The sequence below is a fragment of the Zonotrichia albicollis genome, chromosome 3 (assembly GCF_047830755.1).
Source record: "Zonotrichia albicollis isolate bZonAlb1 chromosome 3, bZonAlb1.hap1, whole genome shotgun sequence".
NCBI classification, from domain to species: Eukaryota; Metazoa; Chordata; class Aves; order Passeriformes; family Passerellidae; genus Zonotrichia; species Zonotrichia albicollis.
Genome location: NC_133821.1, coordinates 42,739,157 through 42,763,387, shown reverse-complemented (window position 1 = coordinate 42,763,387; position 24,231 = coordinate 42,739,157). Strand labels below are relative to the sequence as shown.

The 24,231-nt window shown below is 47.0% G+C and overlaps 1 long non-coding RNA gene across 1 annotated transcript in view; it reads right to left on the bottom strand.

Moving 5' to 3' along the window:
- Nucleotides 1–24,231, bottom strand: part of LOC141728681 (uncharacterized) — a 54,639-nt gene that overhangs the window by 5,660 nt on the left and 24,748 nt on the right. The window contains exon 2 of the long non-coding RNA XR_012579827.1: nt 7,787–7,917. This is a non-coding gene — a long non-coding RNA (uncharacterized LOC141728681). The remainder of the gene's footprint in view (nt 1–7,786; nt 7,918–24,231) is intronic.

Below are 24,231 nucleotides of genomic sequence, written 5' to 3'. Positions count from 1 at the left end.
CATCCAGTTCATCCTGGTGGATGGGCCGCTGCTTGCAATGCCGCGCCCTGGAGTGGGTCATCGCGGGATTGCGCTTTTAGCAGAGGAGGGGCGCCGTTTGGCAAGAAGGCAGCATTTCACACAATAGCAGCGAATCCATGAGCATTGCTGAGCCTGCCACCATGGGTGGCCCAGCACATCCAGGGAGGAGCATTGAGCAGGGGCTCTCCGGAGATAAATGCAAACTTACTTTGAACTTCAAGTATGCTCCTGGTGGTCTGTGATTTCCAACTGCTTTCCTGTCACCTTTGGCCCTTGAAGGGCCACTCACCATCCTTCCCCTTAGTCCATGGCTTGAATTGCTAGAGCAGGGCAGTGCTGGTGCTGTGCCCTATCCTTGGCTGATCTGCAGATGCATTCTGCAGATCCTGGCAGCAATGCCTGGAGCAGCAGCTACATCGGCTGGGTTCAGTGCTGGACTGGGCTGACCAAGACCACCTGCAAGAGGTGCCACACTTATACACCATGGTGAGGTGGGTCCTGGGCTCTGAAATGGCACATTTTGCCTGGCAGAGCTTCCCATGGAGCAGTGTGTGTAGAGGGTTGCACCAAAAAGACATGGTCTCAGCTTTGGTCAAGAGGAGGCCACCTGGGCAGCTCATGCCTTGCTCACCTACTGGTGCTGCTGCTGTGCCAAATACCACAGAGAACTGGGTGGCAACTGCCCCTGCACATTTTGGGAGGGTGTGGTGATCTGGGAGAGGCTTTCCCACACTGGGGTACCCTGAGGAGCAGACACCTCTCTCCTGACCAGCTTGCTGTGGCCTATGAGACCTGATCGATGAATGAAGATGGCATGCTGCCATCAAGCTGCATTGTGCAACAGTGCGTGATGCAACTGAACTTTACATAACCTGATGCAACACTTAGAGCTTGAGTTTAAAGCTGCAGGTCCTGGGTCATTACTGGTGGATGTACCTCTCTGGTGTATACATGCATGAGGTCACCCAGTGTGTGGACAGTAGCACTGCTCCAGGCTGCTCCAGCTTTACTCTTGGGCTTGAAACTGCTTCAGCCAACCAACCAACCAACCATGGCTCCACGGGATCCATGAGGATGATTAGACCTAGAGCAGAGGCAAGATCCACATTTATTGCAGACAGACTGTGGAAATGTCATCCATGCAGCTCAGCTTGTGCCCTCCATTCCTATCTGTGACTCATTCCAGCCAAAAGCATCTTTCCACACTCCTGCCCTTCAGCCTTTGCTGGTCCAGCCCTGGACCCCAGTTCTGCCTGTGTGCTGCAGCCTCCCAATGCCTGTGACAGCACAGTACTCCTTTGCAGGCCCTCTCCCCTCTCCCCCAGATGCTCCTGAACAGCTTCCTCTTTTCGTGTGAAATCATGGCTTTGAGCTCTGTGCTGTGTTAGACAGGCTGCCTTGGAGTGTGCAGAGCTGATGCTTTTGGAAAGGTGGCAATATTCCTCACCTGAGGCAGGACACCAATGCTCTACAAGACATAAGATAACATAAGATAATTGCCTTAAAGAAAATTGCCTAAACCTGACTTTCACTATTGTCCACACTGAGTTTCAGGCCAAAGTAATTTCTCATCTTTTCTTTGACATTTATATTATTTAAGCTAAAAGAAATCAGAGAGTTGCTGGCCTGTTGTTCTCTGTACAGCAATGAGAGTTTGCAGCTGTTCTGAGGTCTGTCATGTGCATGGTGCGTGAGCAAGGCAGGGGGAGTGGGAACATGTCACAGAGGAAGGAAAAGCCCCACCAAATAAGCAGTCATGGTATTTACTTTCCTCTCTGAAACAGGGGAATCCTGCAATGTCCCTAATGGCTGTTGCATCAGTCCAGCCTAGGTAGCATAACTGCATTAGCTTCCTTGGACTTCTGTCTCTCCCTCTTCCCTCCCAGCCAGTCCCCGCTGAGTGATGTGGTTCCCATCCAGGCAAGAGAAAGAAGCAGAGCCTGGGAAGAGCCCAGTATTCTTTTTGTGTGAGGATCAGGCTAGCACAACTCCAAGTATCACCTGGCTTTCCCTTCCCTCCCTTAAGGGGAGCTGATCCTGGGCATTACCAGCTCTGCCAAGTTTACATGGAAAATACCACTAGCAGGACCAGCAACTCCTTCTGAAACTGGACTGGGAGGGGACAAGCTGGTATCCCCTTTCTGATGTGACTCTGCACCTGTGACTCATTGACATCTCAGTACCTTTCCAACAATGCTGTTGTGCCTGTAGCCAGTGCTTGGGTGCCTGGTGAAACTTCTTTCTTTTCAGCATTTTTTTGCCAGGCCCCAATGATGTAACACCCCAGGTGAATTGCCACAGCCCTGCCAGAATATGCTGTGCTGCCAGAAGAAAGGTGTGAAAAATGCCTTTCCCCTCCCGGGTGCCTGGTGTATTGATGCACTATCCCTCCAGTTTTCTCTTTCCCCTAAGATTAATGGGCCCCCTTTCTCTTCTCCTAATTGTGCCCTCCACAGTTGATGCACATCAGACATTTGATTGCCTGGCTATGAGCAGAAACAGTGCCTGCAGAGTAAACAAGGATCATGAGGCACCTCTGCCTCTGCCTGGCACCTGTAGTGCCACAAGAGATCCCCCATGGCACAGGGAGGAATTACAGAGCACTCACTCCTGGCAGCTAACTGCTGCATTTGCAGTGTCTTACAGGAAGGCTGAGTCCCCATGACTGCTGCACAGGTGTTGGTTTCTTTACTTCAGGTTCCCTATCAGCAAAGTGGGAAACAAAGGCACCACATTGTCCCTTATGGAGAAGAGAGAAGAAGAGAGGTCAAAGGCCTGAAGCTGTGAGCAGAGACATGTGCTGGCAATGGTGTGAGCTATTTGTGTGCTGTGGTGAGGCCTCGACACCACTGACCATGTACATACAACAGCCTGGGTGTTTGAACTCCACCCGAGAGGATTCACTGGTATGAGAGCAGCACCTGACATGGAGATCACCAGGTGCCCAAGATCAGTTCACAGATACTCTAGGAGAATATGTAATCAAACCTGTTCTTTACATCCCTAAACTAAACAGCCTCCAGGAAGCAAATAAATGGTTAAGAAGGCAGGCCAAGATGCTAAAGGAGAAAGCAACATTTATTCCATAGTCGTGGCCAAGTTGTAGTGGGAGAGACTGCTGTGTATACTCACTAAGCGCTGATCCGTAACCATGTGGCTCTTTGTATTATGTCTAAGAAGGAAAGAAAAACAAGAAATTGTGACCAGAGTGGGATTATAATCCAGGAATACAGTGGCAGCTAAAAAGCTAAAGAGGAAACCACAGAATAGTGGCTTCTGTTAAACCAGCAAGTGAAATGGTTGCCTAGATGATGGAAGTCATCCCAAATCCTCTCTCCATAAAGGCACTTGCGATGGTCTTGTGTTTAGGCTTCTGAAAAATGCAATTAAGGAAAAAAAAAGGAAAATTAAACAATTTCTAAATGTGCGTGGTGGGGGAAGGGAGATGTTTAAGGAAATTACTAGTGTATTGCCAGTTTGGAGAGAGTTTAAATACTGTGTCAAGGGAGCAGTTAGTGTGTGGTATGTAAAATGAAGCAATACAAAAACGGTTATTAACTGAGGCTGATTTGGCCTTAAATTGTGCTCTAGGAACTGCTGTGTCAAAGGATACAGCTACTCCAGAAGACAGGGAGTTGCAACAGCATCAAACAGCCTGAAACAAAACTTTTTTTGTTCCCCTTTTGGGGGACAGTCTCCCCGTGGAGGTGAAAGTCCTTCAGGGTAGTATCAGTATTGAAAAAATTAATGACAGAAAGATTTGTTGAAAGAAAAACATGATTTTAATTCCACTGTGATTCTGAGAACCCTTCTGTGGGACAACCTGTGTAGAGGCAAAATGACAACATGGGCAGGATCAGGGATCCTCTCCTCTCCCTCTACTGAGGGAGGATGTCAGTGAGGGGGACAAATGGGGTTTTCCCTTTGTGGTGGTTCCCTAGTTGCTGTGAACAAATATGGATATTCTTGGCCTAGATTCGACTAAGCAAAACTTATCAAGCCTATGGGAATGCTGGCTGATGGCAAAAAAACCTTTATGAATAACACACACAAGGTTTTATTCCAGCATAACAGGCCAACACTAGGATAGTTTCCACACCCATGTTCTGATGGAGGGTCTTGTCCTGCTGTTGCAGAACATTTTTAACTTTCAGAGCATTTTTAACTTTCAGAGCAGGCAGAGATTATTGGAAATGACAACAAGGGGTGTCTGCAGAGGTACTTGTGAGGCTGTAAAGAATAGCTGTGGAGCAAATAAGGGAAAAGTGATTTTTCCAGAGTCTCAGCCATATGCTGTGGGTCTTGTAGATGATATTCATAAATCACAGTAAGGCATAAGACTATCCTCAAGGCACCTCAACTACAAGATATGTCACAATTATCTTCCTTTCTGGGGATAGGCAGTTATTACCAATGGGTCTTGCCCAACACATCAACACTATTACACTCCCTAAATAGACCAGTGCACAAAGGACAGAAGTAATGTTGATCCACATGATGTGCCAAGGCTCCAGATGAAGCAAACAACTTTGCATTAACAGAAAATGAAACTGCCTGTAGAATCAGCTTGCAGCACATCGTCATGTGCCTGAAACACTGATGCTGAAAGCCAGACATCAGGGTAAAATACGCAAAAGAGCCACACTTGGGGCTTACTGGCATCTGTCTGCAGCGCTGTGCTCACACCCAGAGAAAAGCCTCACGGGTCATCTTGGGAGGTCAGCGGTTTAACCACAGCTTATCTCAAGAGGAAATAATTTACTCCGGTTGCGAATGCCGAACACTGGCTTCAGTGTTAGCAGGAACAGCCTGGTTGGGAAGAAGGAAGGTTTTCTGGGGTATTTCCTGCTTGTGTGGCATGGCAGGAATACCTAGTGACTGGCACCACAAGCACCTGGAGAGCAGCAGGTATCTTAACACAACTTAAAAGAGAGATGCCAGTCCATAGAGACATCTGATGAAAGGATGAGGAGATGGGCTTAGCACACAGCCTCTTGGAGCCTTCTTGGCTGGAAAGAGAGTACTGAAATACACATCCAGGTTGCCTAACGTGTGGCACCAGAGCACTTACTGTAATAAATTTCAGGTCTACTGTACTCCAAGAATTACATGATGGCCCTCTGGGAATGATAGCTATAAAAGCCCTGGCTGGAAATTTGGTTGAGTGGCCAGACACTGATACACAAATAGGAGGAATGGCAAAACAATGTTAAGGGTATTAATAAAGCTGGTTGGGAAATTTTCCATCAGAATAATTCTCCAATGGAAAATGCTGTTTTCACTAACTCAGCAGTTTCTGTAACAAAATTGCAGATTTCCATTGGGAAAATCAAATTGAAGTATCCTTGGCTCTCTTTTATTTTTTTTTTTTTTTTTGCAAGAAGAAAATAAAATTGCCAAGACCATTGTAGGCAGACTAACAGAATTTTTTTTCTGTGCAGCACTCAGACAGTCAGCCTTCCCTTCAGGTCCAGAAATCTGAGATGCAGCTGAGCAGTCAGAGATGCAAGAAAGCTGGGAGATGGGAAGTCACCCCCTTAGGTTTTTGACAGATCACCTGCTCCAGAAAGCAAATATATCCCTACCACCAGATGGACAGTCAGGAGGCCAGAAGTTTTCATGGTTCTTGTAAAGCTTAATTTTCGTGGAACTCTAATGAAGACAGGGTTTTTGATTTTTCAGTGTAGTATTTTCCTTAAAAAGAAACTAAGCTACTCTTGTTTTCTTTCTTGCTGGAAGGGATTTCTATTTCCCAGCCAGCTCCGGGTATCAGCAAACACTACACTTGCTTAGATATATTCTCCTTTGTATTCTCAGGAATGGCCAGCTGCTCTGCAAAGCAAACTTAGAAGTGGGCCATTTACGGGACATATGTTTTTGATTGCAGGAAATGCGCCTCATAAATGGCCCGCAGTGCTGCATATGAAAGCTACTAATTTAACACAGACTGGGAAAGTGTTAAGATTAGTATTTTCATGGACAGGAATTCCTACTTGCATTGCAAGTGATGAAGGGTCACTTTTTTGATGTTCAAAAAGTTGTGTGCTTTTATCTTACAAAATAGTATCAGCCCTGTTGAATAAGCTCCTTGCTGTCCTGCCATAAGAAGAGAAGTGGGAAGATTTGTTCAAACATCCAATTCAGTTATCCAAATCAGAAGTCTGGATAAAGTTAACTTACAATAAAAAAATGTGAATTCTCTTTTGGCCTGGAAAGAACATGTTAATACAGATCTCAACTACAGTCATCCATGGTTTTGGAACACAGATTTTTCTTGCTGAGACTTGCTAGCACCTGATTTCCAGGGGGGGCGTTTGTTTGAAAAGTGATAGGATCAAATGGCCCCATATAGTCATGCATGAGTCTGCTGCCTTCAGATTGAGAAAAAAAAAATCTGTGCAAGAGGTAACTGAAAACTCAGAGAAATTTTAAGCAAATTATTTGATGACCTTCTTCTCTGTTTTATCAGGTGGAAATGGTATTGGGAGTCTTGGAATTAATTAGAAAAAATGAGTAGTTGAATTGGGCCCTCTTATCAAAAATAGTAATTGTCAGCTTTATGGAAATGTTTGTGGTTATGGATGCTGAAGTAGGTCAGCTGGCAATTATTCAGGTAGCAATGCCTGGGATGTGAAAAATCTTGGAAAGACTGGAACCATTTTTAACATGCCTGTAAATGCTTTTAGACATCTGATTTAAAGCTTCTTAAAAGAACATTTAAGAACATCGTCTGGAATCTCTATGTGCTTCAGTTTCCTGATTGGCAAAGTGGAAATGCCTTTTTTGCAAGGATGTAGCATTTAACTGGTCCTTGTCATGAAGGACATCAGAGTTCCCTGGAATTCCTAATGGAGGTGTTATGTGTTGCAGCTAAATATTTGCTTCATTCTTGTTCTACCATATTTTTGTACTGGATTTTTTTAAGTTCTGCTTCCCTGTGGAGCACCTTGGCAGTCAGAATTCAAGAAGGAATGGTTCTACAGGTCCTTCAAGTGGGACATGTAGAAAAGGCCTAGTGACTTGGTATTCCTCTGCAGAGCCTGGTAGCAGGGTCAGCTTCTCCAGTGCTGCTCCTATGTCTTTGTGGCAATGTTTGTCCTGCTTTATGTCATTGTTTCAGAACTCCTAGAACCTGTCTTTTGTTGTAGTTTGGGATCTCTTTCAGCAGCTGGCCATGGCATGATGGTAGTGACATTCAAAAAGAATCCCAAAGGAGCATGCTAGAGCTTTGCTTTTTCTTGCTGACTTTCAATTTTCCCCTGTCCTCCTTCAGAGCTCACAGTCTTGCTCCCCTTGTCCTGAGCTGCAGGAAAGCTTTTATCCATCCAAACAATCCTTCATCCACCTCTCACCTCACTGAGCTTTCACCTTTTGCAAGTTCCCCATCAAACCCAGCTGTGGATAGATTAATCACATTTCTATCCGATAAAGACCAATGGAGGCGTCACAGATGAGGCTGGGCTTGACTTCCTGGTGCAGGGTCAGCTAGCATATGATCTCACTCACACTCCAAAATACACCTATCTCTGTCAGCTTCCTTGCTTTTGTTAGCAGAAAGTAGTAGGACAGTGCTGGGTTAATGGTTGGACTTGGTGACCTTTAAGGTCCTTTTCAGTCTGAGTGATTCTATGATTCTGTGACTTCTGGCAGTGGGTCACAGGCCTGACTAAGTATAGCTGTTCCCTCATGGGAGAAGGCCCCAGAGTCTCCAAGGAGGGATCATTTACACAAGCTCAGAGGGCCCTGAGGACTTTGGTACAAGTACCTGTTACTTCCAGTGCAGTACAGCCATCCTTGGCAGCAAATCCATGGGAATTAACTTGCATGAATGTAGAGTGATACGCTTGTATGTATTTTTGAGTCATGTCCTGTCGGTACTTCCCACACCAGTTACATCTGTGGGTTAGATAAATAGAAAAAAAAAAAGGAAGCAGTAAAAAATGGAGTTTCATGGAAATCTCAAGGACCAAGATCTTAAAATAATACAAGTTCAACAAATGCTCTTAATACAATATACACATCAAATGCCTCTCACCCTTCCCCATGGCTCTTCTACATCTTAACTAGAAAAGCACAGGCACTTTCGGGAGCTCTGGCGCTTTTCCTGGGATGTGCTATAGGGCATTCTCTGTCAATGGAAAAAGCAAACTGTCTTACTTTTTGTCCCTCTTCCCATTCCTCATGATCTTGATCTTACACAGGGATGGCAGCTGATACTTAAGACTTAGGGCAGCTGCATAATTCATTGGCAGGATTGCTGAATTTATGGAGGGGATCAGATATCAGAATAACGGGGTTCTGGACTGGAGGGATTAAGCTTGCGATATTGAAATTTGGATGTTCCAGTTGGTGATATTGCCAAAAGGGACAGGAAAAGTGACCTCATTCCAGTTTGGTGCACCACACTAATTAGTTCCGGGGAATATACACAATTCTGCTAAATTAATCCTGATCTCAAGTTGCCCATATAAACCCACTAACAAACCTTTTTTCCCTTTTGATTAACTTAGAAGGAATGATGAAAAGAAATTCAAAAGGTTTTTGTTTGGTTTTTTTCCCCCTTTGATGCACAAGTTGCTGGCTTCTGCTAGATGTAAGATGTTGTTGGGTATCATGGTGATTTTAGTGGCACACAGAAGCACCTCCAAGGCCTGCCTGACATGTCTAATGCATGTGTTCAAGCTTTAAGGAAATGCAAGACTGGGGATCAGGAAAGTATTTCCATCCAGATCAGATTGGCCAGAACAATTTTTTAACCTTCTGTAATGCATGGCATAGTCTGCTTCCCTTAGCCAGCAGGCAATGTTCCTGTGAACTGCAGAAGAAAAAAAATTACACATTTAATTATATGAGTGATGGAAAAGATGGAGGTGAATGTCCTTGATCTCTCTGGATTAGCTTGTAGTTGCCTGGGCTGGGACTGATGGCCATGGTGGCCCTAACCAATCCAATAGTACTGCAGATGACAAATAACTGCGTGCCTCTTCCCTGCCTGGTGTTTCAAGGATGCCTTGTGCTTTGCTTTCCAAGTTACCTGCATTGCATGCATACATTTTGATCCCTCCACTATACAGAAATTCAAATATAAGTTCAGTATACAGTATCATCCCAGTCCCCTCCAGAAGCAACAGCTCTGGGCTTTGCACTTTGTGTCTCATCTGCTATGGGACACGCTCCCACCTCTGGGCTGTGATAGAGGAAATTATTAGCTCCCACATGCTGGGAGGGCACTCGGGCTGTGTCAGTCACTGCTAACTCTGTAGCAGCACAGCCAACGTGACATTGCCTTCAGCAAGGTGAAGGGTTTCCCTTCTGGGAAATGTTTTAGAAAGCAGCAGTGAGTGTCTCTGTCATGGCAGGCACAGCTCCTCCCTGGCCTCTCGCTAAAACAAGCCATTGTCCATGTGCCTATGAATCACCCCAAGCACACTCAGAAACACAAAGGTGTTGTGTCATGTGAACTGAGGGGTGCAAGAAGGAAAACAGGGGAGTTTCAGGGACTGGCTGTGCAAGTGGTCAGGAGCAAGATGGCTACTTATAGAGGCCTTGTCTGTGCAGAGGGCTGTATCAGTGCATGGACCAGCTACATGGGGCATGCACTGAGAATTTCAGCAGTAATCCTCACCACAGGCCAGCATGCTGCAGCATTCCCCTCTGCTCACTGTGGAGGAAGTGGGAAGGATGGTTGGCAGGATCCACACAGCTGCCTCATGCCTCCTCCAGTTTGTCTCTGCACTCCCAGTGTAGCTTTGTGCTGCCCCTTGAAGAAGTATCTTTATAGCTAAGTCACCCAGTGACCCCTAAGCTTGTGTAATTGCAGTTTTTTGTGATGTGAGGCTGCTGATGGGAGCCTTCACTTGAAGGACCTCCGTGCTCCTTTGTTTTCTGTGTCAGAGAAACCTTGATTATTTGAGCAATGGCTTGTGGCTGAAATGGCTGCTGGTATGAATTAGAAAACCCTCACCCTCTGCCTGTGAGGTTCTAGATCTTGCCCCTGCTCACAGCACATTTTATGGATGGGGCTTGTTTACTTTTTGATGCAACAAAGTTCCCCACCGACTGCTCCCATATAGGTTTATACTTTAAGACTGAAGCTCTTGGTAACTGTGCCAGGTGAGAATGCAGCTCATGTAGGGTTTGCCTGCTTCTTACCTCATGCTAGCAAAATCCAAACTAGGACGAAGACAGAATTTTTCAGTGGTGGAGGCAACTGTTTGCTGGAGCACTCTGTTGTGGATGATAGTGGCTTCTTTATTTCTTGATGTCTTTGGATTGAAACTGGATGACCTTCTGGAAGGTATGCCTGGCTAGATGCAAACACTTGGGGTCAGTAAGGGAAGAACTGGGTCTAAATTTCACAGCTAGCTTTACAGATGAGGTGCCAATCTGTTTTGGCCTGAACACACAAGTCTGGGCTTTGGCCCCCATCTAAATACAACAGCATGCAGTGCTTTGGAGAGAGCTACTCTTTGCTCAGGCTGAGACCTGGTGGCCATGCAGCATCTCCTCAGACAGAAGTGATTTGCTCCTGCCTAGGGTGAGTGTTCATACTGGCTGCTGTGGGAACGCGGCCAGCCTGGGGTACAGCTGAGCTGCAGTTTGTTGTGTGGCTAAGAGCTGAGATTGGCTACATCTGCCTGTAACCCCACTAAACAAGCTGCTGCCATATCCTCTCAGGCTCTTTCTTAAGTCTCTTTTGGAGCCCAGGTCTATAAGGAGATGTGGCTCTTTGTGCAGGGATTCCCATACAATACCAGCTCTGACAGCTGGGCAACAGCTGGTTGCAGATGATTGCCAGCATTAATAAAGGAGGCTATGTGATGGATTCCCTTCCGTAGGGGTAACTAAACAAACAGAGCTTGAGGAAACCTGGCCTTCTCCAGGAGCAAATGCGGCACAAAAACTCTTCTTGTTCTGACAGGCCAGCAGCGGGTCCTTCTCCACTGCGATTTGCAGATAATCCCACATACAACAGCTTCAGAAACTGATCTGGTGAGAGCAGCCCCTCTCTGCTTCCCTCCCCAGCCTGCTAGCTGTAAGCAAAACATACATGTTGAAGAGCAGGATGATTCCTTTGGGGCTTCCTAAATGATTTTGCAGTTCTTTTGGGAGAACATGGGCAAAAAACTGTGGCAAAGCTCCCATACATTATATACCTGTAGGTATGTGGGTGTAGGGGATTGGAAAGATTGCCCAGGCCTCTCAGGATGGTCTCAGATGTATGGTGATGTCTTAAAAGGATCATGGAAGAGGAATCAGGGCACAGTTTCCACTTTTCTGCATTGGTGGGCAGTACAATCCTCATACTGATTTCCAATAATCCCTGTGCTCTTGAGGAGAATGTTTCCCATCTCCCTGGGGCCAAGGTCTCCCTTGAACAGGCAGTTCCAACTGCTGTGGGGTCTGAAGGACAGCCTCCCAAAATATACCAGACACCCTCTCTTGAAAGGCAGGCCCCTTCTGGCAGCTACTGAGCTGCCTCCACATGTGCCACTGTGCTACAGAGTCTTGTGGGCAAACATAAGGATACTGAGTAGCAAGGGGGGAGGATCCTCTGTGATCTGCCTTTAAGCCCCTATTTCTCCATTCTTCCTGGTTCCACTCTTCTTTGCTCTGGGTTTCCCTGATCCCTCAGAGCCTGCTGTCCCTTCCCTCGCCTGGGCTGTGGAGGCTGGAGGCTGGAGCTGGGCAGGGGGTTAAGAGGCAGATGGGAGTTGGCGGCTTCACTCTGCCGGAGTGAGGGAGGGCAAGTCACTGACCTCCCAGCAGGAGTGACACAGGAAACCTATAATTACATGCTTGTGACAGCAATGCTGGATCTTGTTAATCACGCTGCTGCCATGTCAGAGATGCTGCCTCTTGGGATTAAGGAAAACAAACAAGCTCAAGCAGCACTGGCAGCAATGGTGACTCTGTCCAGCGATTACCCAGCACCTCCCAGTGCAGTCCCCCCACAGCCCTGGCTAGCCAGCTGTGGGGAGAGTGTCATGGGAGCCGAAGGCTCAGCAAACAAGCTTGTCCCAGTAGAGCCTAATGGATTCATCACTTGCACTGGCAGATTGGAATCCTCTCCCTTTTTCACTAGCTCTCTAAGTACATGGCACCTTCACCTCCCCTTGGAAATGGCCCCACCTTTTTCCCTCTGTGTTTTGTAGGAGTAGGCTGGGGCACAAAGGAGGTTTACACAGAGCCCTGCAGGGAGTCAGTGGTAAAAGTGGGCTTTGAGTGCAGCAGTGCTGCTTCCACACCCTGTTTCCTCGACCCTTGCTCTGCTGCTCCAACGCTGCCTCTCAGCCCTTCTCCTCCTCTTTGGAGGGAAGCCCTGGTGTTCTGCCCTGCAGTAACCCTGTCCACTATGCTGGCTACTTTTTTTTTTATTATTTTTTTGGTGATTGCTAAATATCTCCACTTTTGCAGTATGAACTTTGCTCGAGCAGTTTCCTGTCCTCATGAAGTGACTCCACCTCAGATCACATCCCCACCTATTGGAAAAAGTCTTGGCAAAAACAGTCAGGGAATACAAGTGGAAGTGGCTAGTTCCACTTCCTGGATTAGGGTCTCTGCCTGGGGCAGCCCTAATGGCAGTCCCAAGGTGGAGAAGACACTGCTGCCTTACTGAGCTTTACCAGGTTGTGCTGTAGCGGGCAAACCCATCCCATGTCTTTGTAAGTTCCCCTGTGCCCCACTAGCCAGAGTCCAGAAAAGGGCATTGCCACAGGACAGGGCTTGCCTCAGGCCAGCATGGGAAATGGAGGGACTTGGGGTAAGCAGGTCCTTGGTGCATCCCCAGAGAATGAGGAGAGCGAGCCTCAGACTGGGGGCTGCAGGCTTCAGCCAGCCCCTAATCCAGTGTGCAGCTGAGCGGATCAAGAGATAGAAAGGTTGCTCACTGTAAATCCTTTTGAAGTCTGTTCCAACTGTTTTCCTGGGAACTTGCTGGCCTGTGTGCCAGAGGGGATGCTAAGCTGGGAAGCCATGAGAAGCAGGGCTGTGTGTCTCCTGTGGGGCCTTGGGCCCTGAAAATCCACCCACTTCCTCCAGGGCCCACTGCTGCCTGAGTGCCCCAAACTCAGAAAAAAATGATGATGCTGGGGGGGTGTGAAAACATTAAGATTGGTGAAGCCCCTCTGCTGGAGCCCTGCAGGCTAACTGAGAGAGGGCAGGAGTGCCAGGAGAGCCCAGCTGAGGAGACGGCTGGTGTGGGAGCAGCTGGGTGGGCATGGCTCCAGCTCTGACCCTCTGTGGCTGCGGGTTGCAGGATGGCTTGCCGCTGGCTCTGCCTTTACATAAACACACTTTGCTTCTCTTGACTTTTCTCTTAATGAATTCCTCCTCTACCAGCTGTTGTTTTTGGCCTCCAGCTGATAGTGTGGTTTTCCTTCTCCACACGTGATAAAAATACTCCTCACCGACTGCTTCCTCCAGGTGACGGACACCTGTAGCTGGCCTCCTGTCCCCATACGGCTCAGGGTTAGTGGCACCAAGACCCTAAGTCATCACCACACATGCACACTTGTTTTCTGAACTCTGCTGAACATAGCATGGCAATGTGTGGTTGTGTGAAAGGGGTCTGAATAAAGGAGCCAGTGCTCCCTGAAGCAGAGGGGGACATTGGGGATGCAGGAGAGGGAAGTGAGATGGAGGCACTAGGCCCCCGCTTACTGTGCGCTGGACCCTTCCCAAGCAGCATGGGCAACACAGCTGGAGCAGTGCTGCAGCCTCACTGCATTTTCCATCAAGGCAGAGGTGATCAGAGAGCAGCCACCCTGTCTACTGGCTCCTAAAACTGCCAGCTTGAAGTGCACTACAAATTGATTAAGTAAAAATATCGGTAAAAGAAAAGTATTTGTATTTAATTGTATTTAAGCCCTTCCCCTCCTTCCCCACTTCCAACCACTTACCCTTAAAATTCCTCTTGGGATGCAACTCGAAGCTTTTCTCTGAAACCACCAAGACTAGAAACTGCCTTTCTTTTCTAGGCAAGTCCTGAAAATTTTCTTCCCTCAGTGAAAGCAAGGAAAACACCCATTATCACAAAACCTATTCTAATTTGTGTGCCTCTGCCCCCTGACCACACTCCCCTCCCTGTTGCATGGGGCAAACCCCTCTTCAGATCTGTCCTTCCCAGCTGGTATCTGTCCCTGTTCCTGAGGCCAGTGCTCCCAAATTGTGGCCCGGCACTGAGCGGCTGTTGACCTCCACTAGCGCTGCCCACAGCACCCAGTCTCCCTAGCCCATCTCCCCAGACTGTGTTTTTTATCCTCCCTCCTTTCCATAAACATGAAAACCACACAATCCTGCTCCCTCTTCTCCCTGTGCTTTCTTCTCCTACAACTCAGCGCCCTTTGTCCTTCTTTCAGTGAGTTCCCCATAAATGCAGGTTTTGCAGTCTCAGAGCAGATGCAGCAGAAATGCTTGTGCATGAAGGAGCAGCATTAGCGGATGCTAAATGGTATCATCCTTGAGGGACTCCCCTGGGATGGAGCAAAGCAGACATAAGGTACAGCTTCTATTCCTGAAGGCACCGAGTAATTTTCCTGACCAGGTGACACTAAACACCTTGTTTAAAAATAGAGAGAGGAACCTGAATGAACAAGCACAGGGGATGTGAGGTAACACAGGTAAAACTCCACTGTGCCAGACACTGGGCACAGACAAAGGGCCACACCTGTGGTTTCAGTAAACCATCTCACCTGATCTGGCACTGCTGGTTAGTGACTGATGACGGCAAATTCCAGTCCTGCAAAGCCTACCAGGAATCCCTTCCTGCACATATCAGCAGTGCCCTTTGATCTGCCTGTGGACAGTGGCCTGGGCTTCCGGGCAGCCCCTGCTTTCCCTCATACCCGGCAGCCCCCTGTGCTGCAGGAGGGCTGCAAGAACCTATTGGTATGGGGTCTTCTGCAAGAGGAGCTTGGGCTTGGCATTGACCTTGTCCCATTTATCTGAGTTATGTAAGATCTTCCCGTATGGGTTGCTGGCTACGTGACACCTAACTATTTAGGCCAATGCAGTCTGTGACAAATGTGACAGTCGGTTTGGGGGAGGGAAGTGGGTAGGCTGGCTTGTGCTGTCTCAGGCAGGAAGGGAAACAGCTGGACACTGTGAAGCAGGGTCACTCCTCAGCTGACACAAATTTCCCTGTCCTGCTGCCTGTGGGAGATGCCCAGTTTCAGCTGAGCTCAGCAGTTCTGCACCCAGGGCCTCTTTTAAGAACAAGAGCTACGCTAATAAATCACCATGTTCCTTTTTGACCATCCTGTTCAGGGCAGGAGGGGAGAGAAGATGAGAGGGTAACTTAGCACAGTTCTTGCTGGAGCTTCAGTTTGCATTTATGCCAAAAAGCAGGAGCTACTCCCTGGGTTTTGGGATACAAATCCCTGGTGGCCTTGGAGGCATGAGCTTGGGATGGAGTTGACAGCAGATGGGAAACTGTAGCATATGGTTAGCACTGGGCTTGTTGGAATAAGAGCAGCATGAGGAGCTTGCAGGCACAGGGCGCTGTAGATCACAGTAGTGCTGCCACTGGCTTGCCTACAGAAACTGGTACTGGACTTCATCTACCTCCTTCTTGGTGGTCTTCCCCATCAGGCAGGTGTTCGTCCCCCTTCTGGGCACTGTCATGGAAAAAACATTCCCAGACAAGGCAAGGGCTCTTCTGCCTCTCCCTATGTTATGCTGAGGGTGCTTTGTGTGTGACTGTTCAGCACTTCCAGCAATACAGTGGGTGAATTCCACCCACAATGTCCTAGACCATTGTGATCATGCTGTACTCAAAATTAAGAGGTGGTGTCAGACTTCCAGCTCCATTTGAAGTGCAATGCACTCCTTCTCTCCCCATCACACTGCCTTCAAACATCAGCAAAAATATTTGTTGGAGGAAGACGAAAGGAGAAAGCACCAATGACAACAGATATTAGTTGGCAACAAACTGAACGCCTTACAGATAGCTATGGCTGTGGTCTGACGTTGTTCCTGCCACCACTCTGCCTCATGGCCATGGGCATATTATTCTGCCAGGCATCACAGCTTTGCCCCCCAGTGCTGGAGGCACAGGAAACCAGGGTGTATGAGGTGCCATGCCTCTGCTACCAACCTGGGGAGCACTTTGGGGAATGCAGGCATCTTTCTGATAAGCACAAATGTTATGATAGCAGTAGATGGGATGGCATCTAGAAGACCACATATATTCTTAAATGGTATCATACATTTGGCTGATTTTGTTACCTCCCATAAAGCACTGTCTTCTGGATGTACCTCATCCAAGACATTGCTGCCTTTGAGGTTATCAAACATTGAGGGTCTCTGGCTGTCTTGGCTACTGGTGGGCAGTCAGTCTTGCACTCCCCTGACCTGGCTCTGCTCCAGTGTCCCTGTTGCAGTGCATCTGCAAGTCCAGTGCATGTGGAACCACTGATCAGATCTCACAGAATTACACAGAATTTTTAATGTTGGAAGGGACCTCTGGAGATCATCCAGTCCACCCCCACTGCCAAGGCAGGGTCACGAAGAGCAGGTTGCATATGAATGAGTCCAGGTGGGTTTTGAATGTCTTCAAAGGGGGGGACCCCACAACCTTCCTGAGCAGCCTGTTCCAGCCTGCTACATTCAATGGAAAGATGCTCTTCCTTATGTTAAGGTGGAACTTGTGTTTTACTTTATGGCTCCTCATCCTGTCGCTGGACACCACTGAAAAGAGTCTGGCAGCATCCTCTTGGCACCCTCCTTTGAGAGGTTTAAATGCATTAATGAGATCCCCTCTGAATCTTCTCCAGACCGAACAGGCCCAGCTCCTGCAGTCTCTCCTCATAAGAGATGCTCCAGACTCCTCATCCTTTTTGTGGCATCCACTGGACCCTCTCCAATATCTCCTTTTGTTTCTTGTGCTGAGGAGCCCAGAACTGGACACAGCATTCCAGAGGTGGCCTCACCAGGGCTGAATCATCTCCCTCAACCTGCTGACCACTCTTCCCAATGCTCCCCAGGACACCATTGGCCCTCCTGGCCACAAGGGCACTGCTGGCTCATGGACAACTTCTCATCCACAGGAACCCCAGGTCCTTCTCCACAGAGCTCTCTCCACTAGACCAGTCCCCAGTCTGTGCTGGCACTTGGGGTTTTCCTCCCCATGTGCAGGACCCTGCGCTTGCCCTTGTGGAACCTCACCAGGTTTCTCTCTGGCACATTCTCCAGCCTATTGAGACCCTGCTGAGTGGCAGCAGAGCCTTCTGGTATATCAGCCACTCCCTCAGATCCTGGCCACTGCACAGAACACCCTTCTGAGCACACAAAGTTCAGCCCAAATGGGCTAGAAGAGCTCACGTCACTGTAAGGTGTTGGACGTTCCTTCTGCGTGGGATTTTTCTGCAAAGGCAGCTTGCTGCACTTGAGGAGTTTCTGTTCCATAACTTGGTATTAGTTTGGAGCTAGGTCTTCAACATCACGGTTTCTCCTTACCATCCCTAAGACAGCCCTTTACCCTGGAACATCAGTTTGATTAGGACAGGGCCATGTCAGCCTTTCTGTTTTTAAATGGTGAAATGGTCAGGGGAAGCCTATATGAAGCAGGAGGTGTGATACTGTAAGAAGCTAATTTGTTAACATAACTTGAATTTGCATCAGTGTTGCCTTTTTTTATACCTTGAAGCCTTCGATCTTCAAAGCTGCCTGTCAAAACACCTTTCATCAGGATCAAGTTATTGATTTGGAATTTGCCTCTGGACAGAATGAGAACCACTCCCAAATACCACTCGTCCTGAGTACACTCTCTGTGGTGGTGGCACTGGTATTGAGGCTCTGCACCCGGCCTCTCACCTGTGCTTCCCTGCAAGGATGTGCATGCCTCCTTCCTTGCTTTCCCTCTGGACTGTGGCCCCCCTAGCAAGTGTCCCTGAAATTTTTTTTTGCCTCTCCTGGTCTTGCTGCTTGTCGGAGATGAGGAAGGAGCCTCCAAGCACCCCATGATCAGGGCAGGCTGGGGCTTGCTGGCAGCACTTAAACAGGATCTCCTCGATCATCCAATTCATCCATGCCACAACTATATGCTGTTATTAGGTGATTATGTTTCACTATCTTCATTGTGTAATTGTTCATATGCTCATAAACAATGTAAATAGCCTCTAATGAGTCGGTAAGTTAATCATTCAGTAATGACCTTGAATGTCAGGAACTGTCTGCACAAAAAAGCAGCTACTCTAAAGTTTGGGTTTTTTTCTGTGTAGCAAAACCAGCTAACATCTTTGTTCCTTCTTTTCCCTAACACTCTGCAGGCTATTCTCCTCATAAGGCACTTGGGTTGTGTGGATTTTCTCATCAATTAATCCAGAAAATTTGGCTGCCGTGTTTCACATTATTGATTATATTTATTTTTTAAAAAGCAAAAACAAAAACAAAAAAACCCCAAAAAAACCTGTATCAAGTTTTTCTTTTTTATTATTTTAAAATTTTATTTTAATGCTGATAGTCATGAATGGATCCTTGGCCCTATTCTTCCCTGACTTTGCTATTTTTGAAAGTCTTTTTCAGGGCAAATATTTAGGCCAAAGTCTGACTTAGACAGGAGATGCTCTGCATGTAACAGCAAGGATTTCAAACGGGCTGTGACAAAAAAATAAAATCCTGAAGTCAGTTTGATTTCCCCCCCACCACATTTCCTGCACTTTTAAAAACAAATTTCCAGCCCAAAGAGTCATCAATAAAAGCTTGGGAATATGAAGTCTGAGCACTTAAATGCTCTGTTGCAGATATAAAAACTATAGCTTACCATGTTGGATTTAAATTTTTTATTTTTAAAAAAAGCTCATGATTTTTTAAAAAATCTGATTTGTGAGTATGGGTGCCTGGAATTGCCATTACTGTGTTAGAATGATACTTTACTATCTTTCTGCTGTGTTTTTAAATCATGGAAGCTTCCTTTTGTGGCTGACATCCCAGACCCCTCCACCAGCTTCCCCCCAGCACTGCCCATGTCCTTGGCCTCTGACATTTCCTCTCATAACCCTGGAAAAAGATCATTTGAGCACTTCTCAGAGCCTCAGCTCCCAACCATAGCCATGCTACCACTTCTGTGTAAAATAGACTGTGCAATTCTTTTCCAGATATATTTACGAATTGCTGATGCACATCCTTGTATTTTTGGACATATTTGTGTATTTCTGGAGTGACACTGCCATGGTAGATAACTAGAGGAAAGCAGTTCTCTTTGGGAACAACTTCCAAAGCTTTCTAATTAGCTCTCAGTCTATGTTGGGACAAAGCCACAACATTTCAGCTATTCTGGCAGAGAGCGTGTTGTGTCGAATTTCAATTTTTTTGTGTGTGAAATGTGCTTTTCAGACTGAAACTTACATTTTTTCAGAGCTGAAATATGAGGGGTGCATGCTACTATTTGTACCTAGGGAGAAATGCCCAGATTCAAGTCTCTGCCCAATCTCATTTTGAGCAAAATATCTACCCCTGATCATGCTCAACCAGCTATGGGACGGAGCCTGACCCAAGCTGAGGTGTTCCCTCTGGCACTGACTGCCTCGACTCTACAGCATCTTTCTGCCCCCACCAAGCAAAAAGAGTGTGTTACAGGGGAGGAACAGCTGGGCCATGTCACACCAAGGGCTCTTGGAGCCCAGCAGCCTGTCTCCAACAGTGGCTGATAACACTTGCAAAGAGCAGTACTTGAAGGCAAATGTATACCAATACATCTCCTAAATGTTCCCCTGTGTCCCACAGTTTGCAATTTGGGGGACTTTCTGAGGCAGACCTAGTATCTTCATTGCATTTTTTGTTCTTTTTCCACACATTATTTTTTGCTGGTTTTAAACCCTGTGAACTTGTAGTATCCACAGCATCCTGCAGCAAGGACTTCCACAGTGTCACTACCTGTTGTGTAAACTGATATGTCCTACTGTGTGGTTTGCTTGCTGCTTTCATTTGATGCCCTTGTAATGTTCTTTTACAATTTCCTTGGATGATTTTCACTGAGGCCTTTCCTGTTGTGCTTTTGGTTGTAAATAAATACACTGCAGTATTTTCTCACCCTAAGGAATGAAAGAATGTGTCCATTCCTCAGCAGGCAGAGGTTGAGTATGTCTCTTTTATGTGCCTTCTAGGCTGTTTCACAAAAGTCTGCGAGCAAGATGCAGCTATTAGAGTTTGTTGGGTTTGTTTTGTTTTTTTTCTGAAGAGTATGACTAAAAATGTTTGGAGTCTCTACACCTGGTGGGGTAATTCTCTATTTCTGCACATTGGTTTGCTTGTCTTCCATTTAGGCAGGAGAACTCAGCAAAAGCCTATTCTCAGTAGGTGGCATTTTGCATTAAGACACCTTCTGCCAACAAAGCCTCTCCAGACACAGGCCCTGAGATTGCAATGGATATGATCTAGGACAGCACACAAACTTAACTTTAATCCACACATGCTTAAGTGCCTTTTGAAAAGAGCTTTGCTCCACATTTGTTGCTAGATATCTGTTAAAAGAACCAGCAAAATCCAACTGCTGAGATCCTACCATACATTCTTCTCCTTGGGCAGCAAAGCCGGCATGTATATTGCTGTTGGGTGTCCTCCACATGGCCACTGACACCTAGGGCAAGAGTTGCTGGCATGATAACCAACTTTATTAGCTGTTTTATATAAGCAACAGGCACCCTGTGTGGTATCAGGTTTTGCCTGAGCTGCTCCACACTCATCCAGCTGTTGGCCTTCTGCAGCAGGACTTCACAGTATCCCCCCAGGAGGTGCTCCCTGTCAGTCCCAAGAGGCACCCCATGTTGCCACAGAAAGATGGTTGGAGCTCCCCGCTGGCATGTCACCACACTGGGACGTGCTGCGGGTGGTGTGTTTTGGCAGCAGAGGACCCGAGCCATTCCTAGAATGCCAGTGATGCCTTGCTGTGGGTTGCTTGGCCCTACCTGGTGCTGTTTGCGTAATAGAAACTGTCTGTCTGTTATCACATGGGAGATACGAAGCTGTGATTATGAAAGCTGCAATAATGCGCAGCCTCCACACTCGGGTGCATTAGGCACACAGCGTTTGCTCGTGTTCCCGTGCTGGGGGACACACGGCGCTTACAAAACTCTAGTACAGGGCTCCATGAGATACTCTGCCAGGGAGTGAGTTGTGCCTGCCTGTGCCTTGTGTTGGAGCTCTGCAGAGCTGTAATGCAGTGCAGACTGGCACATCTTGCTGCTCTGGGCTCTTATAAAGGTATATAATAAATATAATGCATGGGGTATGGTTTTTTATGGTATCTGATGCACAGAGACATCCATGCCTGTGTCCCATCATGGCACTGACTTACCCTGCTTCCGTCACTAATGTGTTTCTTGTGACTCAGGCGAGTGAGAGGTTATTCACAACTTAATGCCTACCAGTGTTCCCGGCAGCTTAATTCCCTTGCAGAATTTTCCACTCCTTATGTGAAGCAGTTAAAATGGAAAGGGAGAGATGGCAGCACTCTCAGGGATAGGGAGCCAGCACAGCTCACTGATTTTGGAGCCTGCTGAGATGCAAGGAGCCAACCAGAGCTGATTTTTCCCATTGCTTCTTGCTGTGGATGTTTTCCATCTGCTGCTGGGGGTGAGCTGCAGATAAGTGGGACTTTGGCAAGGGATAGGGCAGGAAGTGTGTATTGCACAGAGGCCTTGACTAAGCGAAAGGGTTTGGAGTTACCAGCTAGGGCGAGCTTGGTGAGATCTTGACTGAGTTTCTGGTTCCAAGTGGACCTGAGGAGTCATGCCTGCAATCTAGTGAGTAACATTCCCAATCATGTATCTGGGGCACTTCAACCCTGGTCATGTTGTTAAGCAGCCCATGAGTTTATGATTGATTATTTGTCATCTCAAGTGATACATTAATGTCTTGCCTACAGATGAACTCTCAAGAACTTTGTTATTTGCACATCCCCAGTGCTTCATAATCAAAGTAAATGTCATTTTCAAGATCACTTCATTTATGGTCTTGGGTGTTGAAAATCATGAATCTCATCTCACCTCTTGTTGCTGGCCTTGGAGGATAAGCCTCACATTTGGAAGAAGGTATCTTCTGGAAAACAGGATTTCCCACAAAATGCTAGCATTGTCACCTGCTATTCTTGAGGAGGTTCCCACAGTAAAATCCTTGGCTGGGGCAGTGTGGGGAGGTGAGCATGCAGAGTGTCAGAGCACAGCCAAAGTGAATTCCAACTTCCATTCAAGCAGAAACCTTCAAAGTATTTGGGCCTTTCTAAACAGGAGTATTCAATTCTTCCTTATTAAATCAGCAACACAAGAGAATGCCTTGTGTGTTCTCCACGGGGATTCAGCCTCCTCTTGGCCTATTGTCTAAACCTGTATCAGCGACCTTTTAAAAGAGCAGCTGAAATCCAGTCAGACACAATTAATAGACACTTTGCTTATACTTGACAGACATGCAAGGTAAGAATGAGGATGTTAGCATGCCAGCCATGCGAATGAGAATGCTGTCACGCTGAAGTATTCTTGGCTGGTTCTGGTGGTGCCCTAAACCAAAGGACAAACCACAGCACAAACCCCCAGAAATGTTCTAATGTTTCATGAATGTTTTGAACACCTCCATCTCATGGGGGCTCCCATGCTCAACACCACACAAGTCAAGTGGCTGATGTAGCCCTACCTGGCTGTGTGGAAGGTGTTGGACAGACCTGTCTGTGTGGCACATGCCACTTATTGAGAGCAGTTTCCTATGTCCTGTGCACATTGCCAGTACCAATGACCAGACCAAACACTCCCCAACATTTTCAAAGTTATTTCTTTAAATATATCAATTCCCACACTTTTTATCAGGTTGGGTTCTTTATAAATGTGAATATTATAAATGTATATATATGTGCATTCCCTTAGATATATATTATGTACTTACATATTATGCATCTATTACATGTTGATGTAATCTTTTTGGATTTCAGTGAAGTTTTTGATCCTATCTCTCACAGATCCTTCTGGATAAAATGTCCAGCACACGATTGGATAAACACATCATATAATGGGTGAGCAGCTGGTTCACGGGTCAGGCACAAAGGGTTACAGGGAATGGGCTGGCATCCAACTGGGGACCTGGCACTAGTGGGTTCTGCAGGGTTCTATCTTAGACTCTTCAACAACTTTAAAAACAACTTGGACTCAGGACTGGAAGGGATAGTAAGCAAGTTTGCAGACAGTACAAAACTGGGAGGAGCTGTTGACTCACTTGAAGTCAGAGAGGCCCTGCAGAGAGACCTCGACAAACCAGAGGGCTGGCCAATCACCAACCATGTGTAGTTCAACAAGGGAAAGTGCTGGATTCTGCACCTGGAATGGGGAAACCCTGGATGTAGGGACAGACTGGGGAATGAGATGCTGGAAAGCAGTGGCACAGAAAGGAACCTGGGGCTCCTGGTTGACAGCAAGCTGAAGAGGAGTAAGGAGTGTCCTGGCAGCCAGGAGGGCCAAGCATGTCCTGGGAGCATCAGGCACAGCATTGCTGGCCAGACCAGGGTGGGGATTGTCCAACTCTGCTCTGCACTGATGCAGTCTCACCTTCAATACTGTGTGCCAGTTTTGAATGCCACAATGTAAGAAAGAAATTAAGCTATTAGAGAATTTCCAAAGGAGGGCAACCAAGATGCTGAAGAGCCTTCAGTGGAAGCTGTATGAGGAGCAGCTGAGGTCACTTGGTCCATTCAGCCTGAAGAAGAGAAAAGTTAGGGGAGACCCCATTGCAGTTACAGCTTTCTCATGAGGGGAAGAGGAGGGGCAGGCACTGATCTCTTCTCTGTGGTGACCAGTGACAGGACACAGAGGAATGGCCTGAAGTTGTGTCAGGAGAGATTTAAGCTAGATATTAGGAAAAGGTTCTTCAGCCAGAGTGATTGGCCAAGGAACAGGCTCCCCAGGGAAGTGGTCACACCACCAGCCTGACAGAGTTCAAGAAGCATTTGGACAATACTCTGAGGCACATAGTGTGATTCCTGGGGCTGTCCTGGGTAGTGCCAGGAGTTGGCTTCTTAATTGGTCACTTCCAATTAGGAACATTCTGTTATATTTATTTCCCTGCAAATATTTCTCCAGAAATGAAGACCTGCCAAGTCCTTATCTATTACTGTGTGCCATTAGTGTTGTACTGCCCTGTTGGTCAAGTTCATGGCCCCATGCTGGAAATGCTGGTCACTTCTTCACTGATGCCAGCCTCCTTCCCAAAGAGAAGACAGTTTAAATAAAG